The following is an 18650-nucleotide window of genomic DNA, read 5'->3' on the forward strand; positions in this document are numbered from 1 at the left end:
ACATTGCCTTGAGATGAAGAAACCATCTTTCTGCTTTCACTCTTGCCGTGAGAAGCCTGACTTGTCTCCCTGCTCCACTGCTCTTATTTGAGAGATAAGAAATGCTTAAAACATCATCAAACAGAAGAGGAGAAAACCCTTCAGTATTGGTCTTTCACTCCATGCTCAGATGGAAGGGTTCTCAACCCCTCCCTGGCTGTTCACAAGGCCAGAGGGCTGGGGTTTACTCCGCAGGGCTCTCTGGAAAGCACAGCTTTCCCCCAGGGGACGAGTTCTGAAAGAAACAAATCAGAGAGGAGGAATTTTAGTAGTCAGCTCGCTCCCTGGCTCACTCCTTTCTCTCTCTCCTGTCAAGACACTTTGATTCTGCATCCCCCACATATCTCAGCCTTTGGAGGCATTTATAAATTATAGAAGTATTTATTATTGTGGGGAAAATATGATCATTGACTGAACTCCCCGTGAACCCTGCAGGCATGCTCACTCCTGTGCTCCTGAGAGGGCTTTTCACTGCAAGCAACCCCCTTGCTTAAAGGCTGCAGACTGGCTTCCAGGGCTGAGAACTTGGCAGGTGATTTCATGCTCGTGCTGGAGAGCCCAGAGCAAGAGCAAAAGGCTGAAATCCTCACTGTGTCCTACTCTTTTCCAAACCAGGTCTGCAGCTTCCCTTGGTGCTTGCCCAGGGTGGCAAAATCCTGCCAGTGTCTAAAGCTCTGAGAACAAACAAAAAAAAACCCAAACTGAAATGAAACTAAATGAAACTAAATGAAATTAAATAATGAAATGAAATTAAATGAAATCAAATAATGAAATGAAATGAAATGAAATGAAATGAAATGAAATGAAATGAAATGAAATGAAATAATGAAACGAAATGAAACGAAATGAAATGAAACGAGATGGAACAAAATGAAACAAACCAAAGTAAAACAAAACTAAATGAAATGAAACAAAGCAAAGCAATCCTCATCCCTGGTAGCTTTGGGGAGGAATTTTGGGGAGCTTTCCAGCTCCTCTTGTTGCTAAAATCGATGTTTATGAGGATGAAGTGTGAAAAACTTCTGACTAGAGTTGAGCTGCAAGTTTCACTTTCTCTGGTAAGTAACAGAAGGAGCAGCTGGCAGGGGTTTAATAGAGACCTTCTTGTGCCTCTGCTCTTCCAGCTCCATCAAACAGGACAGCTCAGTGTAGAAGAGGATTTTGGCTGTCCAGGTGTGGGAGATGTTGATAATTCCTAAGCTGTGGGATCTGTTCCACAGCTGACTGGGGACATACATGACAATGCCATGTTTCCTTTCATACTCTTCCCTGAAGCTGCAAAGGAGAACAAAGTTCTTCTTGGTGTGTGCTGTTCCGTGGCAGCAAAGACACTTCTTGGTTATAGACACTTTGGATTTGAACTCAAACCTCCTGAGAAGGCAACTTAATCCTCAGAAACACCTCCAGTAGCCCCCCTAAAGTCTCCTCACTTAGCATATCTTGTGTGATATCTTCCATTAGCTCTACCAGGGACCCATGCTCTGCCTGATCACTCCAGGATCTGCTCTCCACAAGGCCAGAAAATGAATGCATTTAATAAGGATTAACCCCTGCTGGCACCAGGGAGCAATAAATATCATAGCACCAGCGCTGGGAACGCTGTGGTTATCATTGTGTCAGCATTTCTGTTATAAACCAGGGGTTGGGGGGGATTAGAACTCAGCCATAAAATTTTCTCCAGGCTGGAACTTGGCATAAAAAAGAAATATCAGCCTATGATTGGGGTTTTTTTCTTCCCCTTTTTTCCCCCTTTTTCTTTTTTTAAGCTTATAAAGAAAAATTAAAAATCTCCTCAGTCTCCTTGAAGTTGTAAAAGGGAAGAATGAGAGACTCTTCCCAAATTCTTTAAGGCAGCATCCAGGCCTCTGGGAATGAAGAAAGCCTTTGGCTGTGGCTGCATTGAGGGTGAGTTTTTCATTGGGGTGTCAGAAGTTCAGGGATTAAAGATGGCTTTTGCTGTTGCTGGAAAGCCAGAAGCTTTGTCATACTCTATGGAAGAGCTCAGTTCTTTAGGAATGGGGCTTTACCAATCTTTCTGCTCCCCTTTGTGCTCTGAAGAGGGGATCATTTAAAACTACCAGGACCTCCAAACCACACTCAGTCCACAGCCCAAGACAAGGTAAGCAGTCCCAGTTCACTCCCTCTCTGTGCTAGGCTGCAGTGGCACAGGGCACAGACCAGGGTTCCTGGCATCAGGAGGGTTTGAGGTTTTATTCTCAGCTCAGACTTGGGGTCTTCAGCAGAATAAGCTCCCTCTCAGAAAGCAGAGGCATGACTGACGTGAAGGAAGACATCCTGATGCTGGTGTTGGGAGGCATGGAGGAAGAGTAGACACAAACCTTTGCTGTGGGATGTTGTGGGTGAGCTGGGGCCAGCTGGCAGCTGTGGACATTCATCCCCCTGCTCCTGACTTCCCACTGTGCGACAGCACCAGGCAGGTTTCACCGTTCCTGAGGGGCTGCTGTTTGGAGACAAGCACAAGCACACACCTTCAAAAGGGTCACCACTGGTTTGTGCAGACCTCAAGAGGAGAACACAAATTAATTTGTTCCCCCAAACTAAGGTTTTCTTTCAGAAAGAGGAGTGCTGGGTTTTTTTTTTCTGGTGCAATCTGAGGTTTAACATTGAGTTCCAGTTCCCCTTAAGAGCTGAACTTCATCCTCTGCCTAGGATGGTTTTATTTTAGTTACCAAATATTTGAGGTTAAAGTGAATAGTTCATCTTTAATGGGATTATCTCTTTCAATGTTTGCTTTCATTACAGTTTGAATTGCTCTGAGCATGAGAATCTAACCTCCCCAAAAGCATATTTTTGTCATTTGATACAAACTAAATTTAACCTTTGACTCTCATCTATAAAGACCTCGCTTTTTTTCCTCTGAAAAGCAGAATGTTAGATTAAAGATCTGCCAGTCTCAATTTCCAGGTTGCTAACCTTCCTGTGATTGGGTCCTGAAATGGGGAGAGCTGTATATTTAGGGAAGGTACTTAATAGTAATGGTCAAGATGGTTTTAGACCTGCTACTTCCAACAGCTAGATGGAGGCTGACTGTTTAAATAGAGACTCATTCCCCTGACCCACACTGTGCAGCAGAGAGATGTAAAATAAAACCTCTCCTTTGAGATACTTCACCAGGTCATCACTGCTCTTCTGCTGAACAAATAATTGTTACCCAAATGCTTTGGAATATTAAAAGCCTGTGCTTGGGAAAACCAGATTGGTGTCCTCGCTCCTGGGAGCTGGCCCTGAAGGTGGTGCAGAAAGGGAAACCTTCTCTGTGTTGTTCTGTGTTTGCCCCAGTAAATCATCACCAGGACTGGAGAGGAGGAGCTGCTTTTTGGAAAGGCTGTATTCATCCTCTCTGCTGGAAGGATCCTCCTAAATGCATGGAGTGTTGTGCTCGTGCCTGGATCAGATGAAGTGTTGAAACTTCCCCTGCAAAAGCTTTGCAGCTTATTTATCAGCAGTTTCAGGGGGGGCCTTTTTCTCCAAAAGCAATTAAGTGTGACTGAGGAATTCTCCTGCCTGCAGTCCTGCAAAGGACAGATCAGCGGTGGATCAGCTGTCAAAGCCCTGGTGAAGTCGATGGTGCTGCTTCCCTGCATGTCTGCAGGAATGAGGGACAGGGGGAAATGGCTCCCTGCTGGGTCAGGACGCCCAGGGGGACGTGGGAGCACACATTTATTTGTTTAACCCAGGAAAGTCCGCTCTGGATTCTGCAGGATCCTTCCCCAGGATACATGTCCTATGGCTCTGACTTTTCTGCACAAGTGATAGGAAAGCCTTTGTGTTCAGCTGCTTCATCAGGCTCCACATGGAGGATTGATTCAGATACTAAAATATGCTCTGCTCCCTCTGTCCTTGCTGGGCAGGGAGGTGAGCAGGAACAAACAGACAGAAACCCACCTTGGATTGCAGGCTCTGCAGTCGCTGGGGCAGAGCACCGCAGCTAAAATTCAGATTGTGGTAGTTTGGACACATACTGTGCTAATAAATGGTCAGCTTAGAAGCATTTCCTGTTTATACACTGTGCTAATAAGCATCCATCACCAGTGTCACATATAGGGGATAGCAAATTCGAATGTCAAACAAAATGTAAGAGGTCACACATTTGCCTTTGCTAACTAAAAGTGTAATTCATAAATATTATTGCTACCAAACTCTCCATCTACAGCACTTGTTTAGAACTATGCACATGTAATATAAATTGTGATTAAGTTAAATGGGTATATTATTTCCTGTTTTAAGGGTGAACAGCAGCATGAATTATGCTTTGCTCCAGAGGCACTGCAATACGAAGCTATGGCCTAGCAAGCTGCCACCAGGCAGCTCAGCTGCACGCACCGGCCTGAGAAGGGGCTGGGGATCCAGCACTGATATTTAAGATGTCTCTCTGTTATTTCTGCTGATGCACAGAAAACACATTTCAAAGCTTCTTCCCATTTCTTGTCATAAAATGAGAGCCTGTTTGGTTGCAAGGGGCTTCCACGCACAGAATAAGCAAGAGAAACACGAAGCACAGGAGGCACCCTACAGATCTTCTGGCCCAAGCTTGCATAAATAGAGTCAGCTAACCTCCATCTTCTCTTTTTATTGTGGGGTTTGAGGAAATCTTGCAGTGAAAATAACCAAGAACTTCCCCATCTTTTAATTACTTCATATTCTGAAGTTCCTCATCAACTCCTCACTAAAATTAGTGCAGAAACCAAGCACTCAACAAACAAAATGAAGCAAAGACTTCAGAAATGGCTCAAAGAGATATTTTGATGCCATGAAACATCCTTGCAGTGTCCCTGTAGCCATTAGATGCTGTAGAATTTTTCTGGCCAGCCTTCTGCCCTTTCTCTGCTTGCTGAATGTTGCATTTCCAGGTAATCTGTAGCATTTTTAGGGCCTGATTCAGAACTCTGCGAGGTCACCTTAAAGGTTTGCAAAGCTGTAAACAGAGCTAAATGAATTTGTAGTTAAAAAGGAGAGGTGATAATGCTGCAGTGACAAAATGCTCTCCTTCAGGCCCAGTCAAAGATTATTCTCACAAGCAAACACAATGACAAGATGGAAGTTGAATTAAAAATGCCCCATCCCCACTAGAGCCAGAGGGACTTCGATCTCTGAGTGCAGCTAAACCGGAGGAGCAAAGGCACATTTTGCTCAAGACACAACTGAGACTGTGTGGAAAGAGGTTGATTCCCACCAAGGAGCTGCACAGCCCAAGATAAGCTCAGCTGCTGCTTGTCTTGAGCAACTGAGTGCAAAGCATGGCTGCAAATGCTGTCAAATCAAAGGCTTTCCAGGCAGAGGAGGATGCCACACATTCCCAAGTTATCTACTCTGTCTTTTCTTTTCTTTTTGTCTCAAGCTTTGGTAAAGAAGAGAGTTTTACCACGTCACTGGAGCCTGCTGTGCTTTTAAAAGCTTGTAAAATGGGAGGCTGAATAGTTTGTTTTATTAGGAGGAACATTGTGCATAGCAAAGGCAGAGCAGATTACTGAAAAGGAAGGGGTGCTAAGGGCTTCGGGATCCTCAGAAATGAAGAGGAGCCCCATGGCCTGAAAATCATAAGGGGAGAGGCATGTACGAGCTCTGTACATGGATGTCATTGGGACTGCTTTGCAGTGGTGTAAAATCTTTGGTGTGTCTCCATTTCTGAAGTGAAGGAGACCCCAAGGCAGATGCTATCACGCAGGGAAAAGGCTGTTCCACTGAAGGGTTCCAGTAGCAGAAGAGGATGTTAGGAAGAAGTTCTACACAGAGAGAGTGATTGGCCATTGGAATGGGCTGCCTGGGGAGGTGGTGGAGTCACCATCACTGGAGGTGTTCAGGAGGAGGCTTGATGGGGTGCTTGGTGCCATGGGTGAGTTGTTTAGGTGGGTTGGATTGGTTGATGGGTTGGACAGGATGATCTTCAAGGTCTCTTCCAACCTGGTCTATTCTATTCTATTCTATTCTATTCTATTCTATTCTATTCTATTCTATTCAAATCCCAACACTAATAAGTAGCTAATTGTGGTAATCTTACCCTCCATGGTTTGGCCATTCAGTTTCAGTAGCTAAAAGTGCAATACATTGAGTGGGGTTACTGCCATTGTTGCCTGTTGCTGAGAGGTTTCTTTGGGAGCAGCCAACAAACGCCAAAGGATCTCAAAATCTCTCCTCACAGATCCTTGTGCTGAGTTTCTTTGGCTGTGAGGTTGTAACTTTTCACAACAGTTTAGCTTTCTGCTATTCCTGAAAAATTCCCCAAAGGAATTCCCAAGGCAGGGGCTGCTGCTCTGCCTTACCCCACGGGGATCTGTATTGTCTTGCCATCACTAGGGTGGAATGAGAAACTCCAAGGTGGTCCAGGGAGCAGACTCTGGCAGTCGGCTCCACAGGGAGAAGATGCTGCAGCATCCAAGCTCTAGAGATGATCTGGAGAAGGTGGTCTCCCTTGGCAGCCATCAGGCCTTTCTGGTTCCCAGGGAGCCCCTGGAGCTTGTGAACCACAGATCAGTCCATGAGAGAAGAAAATAAGATGGAAATAGGGGCAAAGAAGGGCATCAACTACTGCCCTCTTGACTGAATAATGTATAGGGAAGCCCAGAGGGAAAACTTCTCTCAGGATTTAATAGGAGAGGAACGTGGATCTAATCAGGAACCCCTGAGTGTTCAAAGGGAAACTTTTATGAGTAAAGACAATGCCCTTGCATGAGAGAAGAGCAAACCCTTCCTCATCTTCTGTCACAACAGACTTAGTCATTGTCTGCACGTTCTCCACATCAGCATTTTAAAAGGAACTGGAGAGGTGAGGAGAATTTTGATCCCCAACTGCTGGAAAACAGAGACTGGAGTAAATAAGAACATATTTGATTTTCTCTCCAAGAGGGCAAATCACTGAGGGTTTTTTCCCTCCCTCACCCAAGCAGTATCATTTTCTTGGGAGATATAAATGTTCCTGAAGACAAATTATTTCTATTTGTCTATTTGTCTATCTGGCAGCAGGTCTGCCTGGCCCACAAATGTTCCAGCTGTTCCTGGCAGATCTGCTCCAGAGTGTGTCCTGTTTTTACCTTCCTATGCTTATCACTAAAATACCTACTTGTGCTCAGCTTTCTGAACAGTTAATGATATCTCTTCCTCTTCTCTGCCCAGTGATACACCACAATTGCTGTTGCATCACCACAATAATCATTTGCACAGACTTGGTGGGCAATTAACCACTGCTGCCACCAGAGGCGTTTGTGGTACAGAGGTGGTTCAATGATGCTCATTTCCCCTCCTCCACAGGATCAAGTTTAATTGAAATGAATGCTCAGTCATTTTAACAGGTTAGGAAAGAGCTCTGAGCTGCTTTCATTGCAGAGACACAGTAGTTTAGAGCACCCCTTCCACTGGAGGAGGGAAAACAATTAACTGCTAGGTTTTAATTCTCTTTGCATTCCTATCTATGCATGGCTGGCAGTGAAAGGGGATGATGCAGGGCCTCCAGGGAGCTTCTGGGAAGGTAACAATGACCCAGTCTAGCAGTGGGCTCAGGAACAAGGAGAACTCACTGAAGAGCTAACAACCAACCAGGCAAAGGTGACTTTTAATAGTAATTCACATTCCTTTGCTAAACAGTGTGTTAAAACCTGTGCCTTAGCCACAGGTAGGCCAGGCACAACGGCTTCCAATGCAGTTCCAACACAGTCAGTCACAGAGCTCTGCCTGATGGTAGTCAGCAATGCCTTGATGAAAAGATGATTTGGGTACTAAAGGCCCTGCTCGTGCTGCAAGGTGCAAGGTCTTGGGGTTATCCAGTGGACAAGACTGTCAGGAAAAGGCTGTCTTGCTCCCAACCCCAGTGCTCTGGGTTTTGGCCCAAAATCAATGCCTACAAACTTCCTTCAGAGCCTAGAGCCCAGCCAAAGGTGGATAATGAAGTGGTTCAGTGCATAGTGGTCAGTGACTGTTTAAAAGAGATGTGTTTGAAGCAGCCTTCAGAGGGGTGGAACAGGTCAGAGCAGCCATGGGCAGCAGTTAAAGTGACCCTCCAGGAAAATGTGCTGCTCATCTAACCTGGGGAAATATTTTCAAGTCATTAATACATTTGCTCCTAGTTACAGCTCCCTTCACTGTGTGCACCACGAAGAGCCAGGCATGGGGAACTGGTAACAAGGCACAACCTGTGGTCTGCTTCAGGACTCAGAACAAAGAGGGAGAAGATGTTGAGCACAGCAACACTTCAGGAATTAACAGATCCAGTGAGAAGTATTATTTGCTGTCTGTGAATGAGGGTTTGGGTCACCAGGGCTCCAACGCTGCCCCCTCTGCTGCTCAGGCAAGCCCTTCCAAAATGATTTCTGTCCATACCCTTACAACCAATTTTTTTTTGCACCAGGTGGTCTGTGGACTCCTTCCCTTGCAGCAGGTAGCCAAAAAGGTGCATCTGACTCCAACCTTAGTGCACTACTGTCAGCTACATCTGTGGGAAAGCTGATCAGTCAGCAGTTTGACTTTCACAGTCACAACTAGCTTGGAGCTCAGTGATCAGCTGCTGCAAGGCCCAGAGGCTGAGCTGGAGCGAAACTGGAGAGAGGCCATCTCCCAAAAGGAGCAACCTTTTGTCCTTTTTCCAGCAACACTGCAGCTCCTCCTTTGTGTCAAGGGCAAATGATGGATTCTGATGAGGAAAAGGCTGAGGGACACAAATTCTGCAGAAGCCAACTGATATTTCTTCCTGTTTATAACTGCAGGAGTCTGGCTCAGCAGTGCACCAGCTCCTCTCCAGCACTGCAGATGTGCAGAGCAGAGAGCTAAATCTGCACTAAGCCCCTAGATGGCAAATGTAGCACAAGTGCCAGGTAACAGGAGCCACTTCATCCGCCCGTGGGCAATTAAGTTAATTTCATCCCCCAGCAACTGGCTGTGCAATGTTTAGCCCTCTCCATCCCTCGTTTTGTTCCCCTGACATTCAATCACTTATTTATCTCTCTTGCCAAGGGGCCACACCTGAGTTCTGATTTATGGAGCAGAGTGGCAAGGGAAGAGCAGCCTGTTTGAGAGCTGATGATTACATTTCTGCTGGGTGAGCAACAGGTTCGACCTGCACCGGTGACTGGGAGGGAAATTGACAACTGAAACCTCAATCCTTCCACCTGCCCAGTTGCATTCCCTGCTTTTCCTCACAGTAACAATTTGTTCTGCTGGTCTGTGTGGACTTTTCAAGCATTACTGGGTTATCTTGCAGTGTTTCTTCCCAGACCCCAAATGAGTGTCACCAGTTTGGGGAGCCTGGCATTTCTGGGAGCACTCAGATGCTCTGCTCATGTGTTGGTGCAGTAAACTCACTGTGTCTTGAGCACTTCATCACTTCATATTCACCACGAGTGCAGACTGCAGCTGCAGCTCCAGAGCAGCAGGTCTGGCTATCCCCAAAGCATTTATCTCAGTGCACATTTGAGAGTGCTTTGATCTGATCAGGAGCAGTGGACAGAGCTGAGGTTTCAGGGTGGCCAGCAGCTTAACTGGCCCAATAACCCAGCTGGGTTGCCAAACAGCTGGGTATCTACCCCTAAAATAAAATCTCCAAATCACAGGCAAAATTTCCATGTAAAAAGGGAAAATGAGTGCTAGGAAGTCCAGATGTGGGAGCAGCTCTAGCTTGGATGGGGTTTGGATTGTTGGTGCAGGGGTTGGGGGCAATTAGTATTCTTTTAATAGGAGAACAAGGCTGTAAACCAACATGAGCCAGCAGTGGGCTTCGTGAGTGACTGTGGGTTTCGGGTTTCTGGCCCTGCTCACAGAGGTTCTGAGCACTTATAACTCATTCTTAAGGCAAACAGAGCTTCAGATGTTCAGCTATGTTCAAGTCCTTGAAGTCTATTGTGTCCCTTGAACCCCAAGACACTGCAGCCTTTTAACTGCAACTTCCCGTGGCTCACTTCCAGTACAGAAACATAAACATGTGAGGTCTGCTGACTCTCTATCTCCATTTAGACTCTGGGAACTTGATAAATGCAAAACATTTGCTTACCTTATGAGAAGAGGAAGTCATGCTGGCCCTTGCAAAACGTCGATGGCAGAATGAAGGACTTGCTGCTGCAAACCAAGAAAAATTGGGCCAGAAAAGTGCATTTTCAGGCAGATTGGGGGGATTATTTGTTATGATTTCTGACTGGTTGGACTTGGCAAGGCAGGAGTCTAACAAAACAAGTGATGAAGGCTCCTGGCATGTGACTTCTCAAATATTTAGCAGGAATTTGTAAGCTTGATTAAGTCAAGATGAGTCATCCATCTTGACTTGCTTACATGTATGTTTCATGTACTCTGCTACCTAGACCAATAGGGAGTGTTAGTCATTTGCTTTGTCGCTGCAGGGTTGTACTGCAGCAAAACTCTCTACTTTGGATGCTGTTTAATTGCACAGCAGCTCAGGGTGAATTTGGTAGGTCTGCAGAGCCGCTGGCCCTTTCTGACTTGCTTTCTCTTTTCGTCTTTTCTTGGCAAAGAAGGCTTAGAAACGAGAAGCAGAATCTCGGCTTTCAGTCTAAAATTGAAATAATCAGTTGCTTTCCCTCTTCTTCAGGGCTTGTACTCTTGGAAATACAGCTCTGGTAAAGGCAGAGCAGTAGCTTCTGCCAAAGCTGCCTCTCTGTGCAAGGCCAGGTCTTTTGCAGCCAGAAAAGAGAAAGCCAGACCCATAGGCATTTAGATTTCAGGGAAGCCTTCACATAAGGTAAAGTTTAGAGGAGGGAGTGACAATGGCAGAGATATTGACCATAGGGCATGGGGGTATTCTAATCCACTCCTTAGCTTCAACTTGTCCAGCTTAAAAGCATTTAGTCAGTCTCTTCAGAGCTGTAGCTACCACTGGCTGCCCAACAGAGCCAACAGCCACAGGGTTTGCAAAGATAACTGTGAGGCATGTACCTGGTAAAGCCCAGGGCAGAAATATGGGGTTCCTCAGCTGTAATCAGAGTCCATCACCACTGGGCCAAGTCAGTGTGCAGCCACCACAGCAGGGGTTACGTCCGGCTCCATCGCTGCTGCACAAACCTACTGCTTCTGTAACTAATTGATTGGGTGACTTCACTGCTTATCACCAGAGGGATGAGCAGGGTTTTGACCAGACAAAGTGGCCAGCCCACTCTGCAGATAGCACATAATCTATTGAGCTCTTTATCAGTCTGACAGATCATGCTGGTGAAACGTTATGAAGTCATACAGGCCACAAGGCAATGATTTGGGCCATGAGTGTTCAGCATATGAGCTGAATCTAGCTGAGGTTTGCTCATCTAGCCAGATATTAGTTGAAGGCAGTCCTGGAATGGCTGCTTGAAGCCAGAAAAACACACAGATAGGCCTTATTTGAAAGCAAAATACAGCACAAATAAAACTAAACAGAACGTGTTTTTCTGTGGCAAACTGTTGTTCCAGCTAAAGGAAAACTCATGGGCACTGATTCCCTTCCAGGCAAAACCTTGTCTGTTCACAGGAGAAAGGAAAACCTGGGCACAGAAATAGATCTGCTGAAAAGTGCATGGTTTATGTATTCATTCCTGACGAGTTGGTCCTACTGGGAGCTTTGTTTTCATCACATGTGCTGCAGGAAACTCTTGCCCAACGGTTTAGCAGCTCCACACACCAGTCATTTCTATTTGCTATTCCTTCTGTCTCCTTCTGTTAAACTCTATGCTACATTGCTTCATGCCTGTCTCCATCACATAAACAATCATTTCTATTGCATTCCCTCACTCCTGCAGGCCCACAAAGGGAAAATGAACTGCTCTCTGCAGACATATCTTTTAAATCAGTAAAAGGGAGCAGATGAAGTGACATGCCAGAGGCTGTTGAGCCATTAGGGTCAGTGGGCTCAGTACACACACACACACACATGTAAGCTCTGCACACACACACACAGGTGTGCATGCACACACAAACAGCACACACAGGCTGCAAGGGAAAGAAATTGGGATGGAAACAGATTTATGTTTTATAGCCAAATGCACTCCACAGCATCCAAATGAACCCAGAACGATGTTGTAGAAGTGTACAGTATCTGCAATAGCCATCTACCTAATCTATTCTGGACCACAAAGGCTTTTGGCTGCTGTCTCAGGGTGGTCTAATGTTGGACCTCACAGGGTCTTTGGCTGATGTCTCAGTGTCGATTATTGCCAGCCATGCAGTCAATCTTCTGGCTCATTTTCCTGGCCATATCATACCAGCCATGTATGCATGAGCCATCAGCAAACAGCAAACACCAGCACAGATATCTGTACAAGATGACTGCCCTGTCTTCTTACAGCTCTGTGAGGGGAAAACGTGTTGTAAAGCAGAACACCTGCACCATAGTGAAGGGCCTGGGAAGCAGTTATGGCTCAGGAAAGCTGGCTGATGACCATTACATATCACTGCACACACCAGCCAGGGATGTAAAGCACAACAACCAAACCCTCAACAACTCAGGCTGGAAGCTGCTTTCTCCCAGATGGTTTTTCTGATGACCCAGAAGCACAAACAGCTCAGTGCTTAAGGGTTTTTTGTGGGCAGGCGAAACCTTGCTGTAAAGTCCTTCTCAGCTCAGTCTGCTAGACAGGCTCTGACACAGAGTGAAGACTCTGAGGGACCACAGCAATAATCTCGTCACTCAAGTCAGCCATTCCTGCACCAAGGCTCAAGAACATGGGGCTGAGCCACTGGGTGTGTTTTTCAGAAGGCATGGTTAGAGAAGGCCCAGGGTGTGAGGAGAGGAGATGCTTCTCCATGAGACCAAATATCCTTGGAAGGCAATGGAGAGGATCAGCAGCACAAAAGCCCTTGCAGAAGCAGTCAACACCAACACAGGCTGAGAAAGCTTTCTCTGCATGGTGTAAGGATGTCAATCATTTGGTTAGTCTGGACAATAGGGGTGATTGGCACCTGAGGAGCTGAGGAAGGTGGTCAGTGCCTAACCCTGTGGGACAGCGAGCTGGAGTCTCAGAGGGTTAGCTTGAATGTGATCATGTGAGGAAAATTCCTAGCAGGCAGTAAGAGTAGTGTCCAAGCAATGAAGATTCTATCCTGTCCCTCGGGAAGCTGTTCCATTAAAAACTTTCACTGCATTTCAAAGTTTACCTCTCAGTTCCAGCTTTGGTTTTTCCCTCCCTGGCTTTGAGCCAGAGGATTCTCTCTGCCAACCCCTCCACAGACTTTTATTTGTGATGTTCAAGGGTCAGTAGCACAACCCACAACTTCCTTTCCACTTATGGATCTTTTCTTTCAGCTAAGGGCCTTTCCACTCCTTTTTTTTATGCAGTGTCCTCCCTTGTGTCAGGAGGAGTGCCTAATTTCACTCTCTGGGGGTCAAACGTAACACAGCACAGGCTGCACAGAAAGGTACTCCAAAAATGCATGTGGAATGTCCAGAGAAATCCTGAGAAAGCCATAAAGCTCTGCAATGAACACAAACCAGAGCAGGGTCCTGGAGGCTTCTGAAAGAGCACTGCTGCCTTATTAAAAATTAACATCTTTAACCTGAATCTCCCTTTCGGTGGCAAACACAGAGCAAGCCTAGCAAAGATGAGCAGCAGTTCTGTTTCCAGGGAGCTGGTTCTGCAAGGTCAGCCTGCTGGTGCTGTAAATAAGGGCAGAATGGTGTCGTGTGTGTCCCCCCCCCCCTTATCAGGAGGTTTAATTGTGTTGTGCCTTGCACTCCTGCTACTCTTTGGGAAGCCTCTATGTAACATTGCTGGGTTTCCTGAAAAAGTTGGGATTAACTTGGAGGACATATATTGCAGATTGGATTAGACTTCAAAGAGGTGTTGCCAAAGAGAACTTTTAAAAGGCTTTTAAAAATGAGTTGTGCTGATACAGGCTCTTTCCCTTTGAACATGAAGGCAGAAAAGGCAAAGTTTAACATTACTTCCCTAGCTCCAACAGTTGAGCTGCTTGGTTCTCAAGCAAGCCACATGGGGAGGTTTGCCAAGCAAAGTGGATGTTTCAGAGACTTGTCAGTGGCCCCATTTCCCCTCAGTCCCCCTGGGCTCCCTGCAGCAAAGGCAGCCATGGCCCATTAACATCTGTGCGTGGCAGGGAAGAGCATGGCATGGAGAGGGCATAAAGGTGGCAACCTCTCCTCCACAGGACACTGAGAGAAAAGCCTGGAGGAAAAGGAGGCTGAGGGGAGAACTTCTCACTCTCTGCAACTAGAGGAAGCAGGAATGGGGTTGTCCTCTTTCTCCCAAGTAACAAGGGATAGGAGAAGAGGAAATGGCCTCAAACTGTGCCAGGGGAGGTCTAGGATGGATATTAGGAACCTTTTTTCATGGAAAGAGCTGTCAAGCCCTGGCCCAGGCTGTCCAGGGCAGTGGTGGAGTCCCCATCCCTGGAGGGATCAAAAAGTTGTGTCACTGTGGCTCTGAGGGATATGGTTTACTGGTGACCTGTCAGTGATGGGTAAAATGTTGGACCTGATGATCTTAAAAGTCTCTTCCAAGTGAATCAATGCCATGGATCTAAGGAATTGATGCCTGGCCTTTGCCAGCCACCAGGTGCTGAGCGGCCCTGCCTCATCTGCCTGCTTTCAGTACGCCTATGGGATTGTCTGAGATGTGCCTCCAGCAGCTCTCAGGTTTCACATGAGGGTCTCTGAATGGTTTCCTGTCCCTCTCCATCTATTTTTAACCCATCCTGCTTTGGGATAAGAGCCACTGTTTGCCAGGTCATTTGTTTTACTGCAAGGAAGGTGAAGCAGTGGGCGACTAAGCGCTTCCCAGGCACGTCTCATCCTTTGGAAGGGCATCTGACACACATGGCAGAAGTGCCAAGTGCTGCTGTCATAAGGACCTCAACCTACTGCAGAATTTCTCTTGAAGAGTAAATCCAGAGGGTAGGATGTCATTGGTTTTGTAGAACATAATAGTTCTCTTTCTTTCCCTCTCGAGAGCCTGGGAACTCCAAACAACATTAGAGGCAGTGTTATTAAATGAAAATATTCGTGCATTAAGAGCTAATTGATATCTTTCCAGCCCAACACCACAAAAGGTCACTGGAACAAACCACTCTCTCAGGAGCTGAGAAGGAGTTCTGATCTCACAGTAATCCTCCTGATTGCTCTCTGCCTTGCTTTTTCATTTTGTTAATTAGCGGCCGACAAATCCCAGCTTTCAAAACTCATTATCGACCTGCTTCATGCTGTCACCCCTGCCCTTGCCCCTTTGGATGCACACTCTGCACGTCTCTCTCGGCTTAGGTACCCTCTAGGTTGCCTTCTGCATCTTCCTGGTGCCCAATCCTAGCCAACTTTTGAATATAGGTCAACTATAAATACCAGGGGAGCCGCTGCACGTACGGCGTAGTGCCGGTGGAGAAGCAGAGCAGAACGAGTGCTGGGGGCCAGCTGCACTCCTATGGGGAGCTTTAAAATCCACTCTGGGTTCCAGAAGACCTCTGCCAGTGGAACCTGCCCAGGCCCAACACTTCATCACTGTATCTCCTGGCTGTGTCAGCCCCACCCAGCTTTAGCATAAGACGAAGTTTCACAGTTGGAAGCTCAGGTTGGTTTTTCGCAATCTGCAGTTTGAATTGGCTCCCAGCTCTGCGTGACCCTGCTCCCTTCCCTTCGGAGCAGATCTGGCAATCTTCAAGCCCAATGAATTTTCCAAGTCCCAGTAAAATGGGGAAGTTGCCTGAAAACTTGGCTGGAAGCTTCCAAGCCTGCCAGCTCCTCAAAGCTCAGCAGTGCTTCTCCGTGATATGTGTAGTAAAGGTCTATGTTCCTCCAGGGCTTTCTTCTCTCCCCTCAGTTTTGGTTATAATCAAACAAGTGGAGTCTGGCTGAAGAGCAATGCCATCTGTTCCAGTGCCAGGTGACTGCCATTTTTGTAGGGTTCTGTGACCAGACCATTACTCAAGAGCAGGACTAGATGAGAAACGTGTCCCACCTCCGTCCTGGGGATCCTCGCTCTAAGGCTGTGGAAGCTGCACAAAGTCCACAGCCTGCAGCTTCCTCAGAAGCAGGGATTGGTTTTATAAGAACACTCAGCTATTTTATCAGCTGTTTCAGATCAAGTATCCACTTGCATCCAGAGGAGTGGTGGCTGCTTCTTAGCTTCCTCCCCAGCCCTCTAGAGTTATGTTCCTAAGAAATAAACCAGCAGCAGTCATTGTTAACTAGCTGTGGCCCATGTCTTTGGGCTTGCCCTGCAGAGGCCATGGAATAGCAACCTTTGCTGTCCTTCTGGTGTTTGGACGTGAGGTTCAGGCAGCATGTCCAACAGTTAACCCAGAAGGAGGTCAAAGCACCATGACAGCAAGATTCAGGGGGATTTTCTGCCTCAGCACTCAAAATCCTTGGCTCTGTGGGCTTGTGGCACAGCTGCACTCTCACACTCAAGTGAAAATAATAGAGGTGGTTGAATTTCTTGCACTGGGGTCTGGGAGTCTGTAAGTCACCAGCATGATCTGGTCTCATGCTGTTGGCTGGGCAGGAAGACTCGGACACCTGCATCAGGCATAAGGGGACAGCACGCTCCAGTTCGTCCTTAGAGTGGAGGTGACAGGCTTCCCCCAGCTGCTGAGCACCTACAGACTCACACAGGTGCATTGACAAGAAGGACATACGAAGCAGCATTTAGAAGCAGGTGTCTTTCCCTCACTGCTTCTAAGTGGTCACAGACCCCTCTGCTACAGCCCAGATTTATGTGCATGGAATCTATAACTGAACAGGCAGGTCTCTTCCTCAGCCTTGGCTGTAGTTCCTCCCAGAAACTGTTTAGTCCAAGCTCCCTCTACCTAGACAGCTTCTCTCACTTCCTGCATAGGAGAACTGAAATCAATAGCCCCCTGCAGCAGGCTTCACTGGGCATCTCCCAGAAGAACCTGGACCTGCTCAGAAACACTCCTGCAAGGCTAAGCACAGCAACCTTCCCTTTCTGTGCGCAGCACAAGGCCACATTGCCACACGTCCAAAGCAAATCCTCCTCCACACTGCATGCTGAAGGGCTGACCTCACTCATCTCAGGTATCCTTCATTTTGACTCGCTTGTACCAGCTTCTCAGGGTGCAGGTGGCAATGGTCTGTACCTGAAGGACTGAAAACCTCCCCCAGACCTCACCCTTTGTCTGTCTCCTGTTGAGGAGCTGCCACTGCCAGAACACTGCCCTTGTCCATCACTTCTTTTTGGAGGTTGGAGGCTGTGAGAGCCGTGCCACTTGTCAACTAGTTTCTTCACCAACATCTGTTGCACCACCAGCCCTCAGCCCACACCAGATCACACCAACTGCAGACTGCACCAGAGCAATTACATGGAGCTTGAGGCAGCCAGGATTTATGTTGCCACACAGATTGCACTGTCAGTTATGCTGCCCTCAAAGGCAAGGGATGCTGACAAGAGTACCTGCTGCCAAATTCCTTCCTTCTCCTCAGACCAGGCTCCCTCAAGGTCAAGTCATGGTCAGAAGAGTTTAGGATTCAGGACCCTGCAAGCTGACAGCACTGGGGACGGTTGGTTGCTTACCCAAATTGTCAAGGGGATGTTTTAAGGATGATTCCTAGACAGAAACACAGGAATTCAAGGCACAGTTTGTAAAGACAAATAATAATGGCTAGAACTAGCCTGGCTCTCTAGCCTGAACGTCCTCAACAAGAACAGAAATCATAGTCACAAATACCAACAAGGAGAAGATGAGACATCATCTTCTTCAAGCATTCATGCTCTCAGCTGCAGGCACAAGCTGCTGGGCATCAGCAGAGTCACCAACACAGGTGAACAAAAGTGCTTTCAAACTTGGCATCATTCACTCTCACACTTAGGATCTTCTCCAGTCTCTGAGAGTGTAAAGCTCTCAGAGGGTTCAGGTTCAGATCCCTAAACTAGGGATGAGCAATGGTCAGCCCTGCAGGGGAGAGAAAACTTCTGGTTGAAGGCATCATCTTCTGCCCTTGTATCCACTTCATCTTTTGTTCCCATCAGGCTGGCAATGAAGACAGAGTCTTCCTTTCATCTTACTGCATCATCTGGAAAGTAAGAAAAGCAAGATGGCCTCATGTGACATTCTGGTGTAGCATGGCCCCCAGACCAACACCAGACCAATCAGGTCAGATGGCAAAGGAAGCAGAAGCCCATCTCTGGCTTTTTCTGCCTCATGCTTTCTTCTTACCCTGGGAATTTTTCCTTGGGCAGGGATTTTAACTTCCCATTGTCATCACTTGAGCCTAAAGTACCTCTGCAGACTAGTTCAGTGCAGTTGGAGCCACCTGTCCTGAATGAACTGAGCTTTGCAGAGCAGACACAGCCTTTTCTGTCTTGTCTTTGGTGCCCAGAGGACATGACAGCACCGCAGAGGTGACACGCAGCACAAACAGCAGCACCAGCACAGGCTGACCACAGACTTCCATCCCCACCAGTGTCCTTTGGACTGCCCCCTTCATACCATGCCTGTTGAGATGCACAGAGACTGCTATCTTTGAGAGGAGCCACACTAAAAGGTGTGCCCTGTTTGTTCAAAAATTAATTATTGATGTCAGTCAGACTCCTCAGCCTTGAAGGTGTGAAGGGGAAACGCTAAGCCCGTGCAAAGGTCAGCTTCAGCAGGACCTGCCTGTCCAACAAAAGGAGCTGAGGCAGAATGATGAATTGCCAACCAGTTCCTGTGTGCTCAGGCAAAGG

The sequence above is a fragment of the Melanerpes formicivorus genome, unplaced genomic scaffold, assembly GCF_026170545.1.
Source record: "Melanerpes formicivorus ecotype bairdi unplaced genomic scaffold, bMelFor1.0.p_v2 SCAF_2, whole genome shotgun sequence".
NCBI lineage: Eukaryota > Metazoa > Chordata > Aves > Piciformes > Picidae > Melanerpes > Melanerpes formicivorus.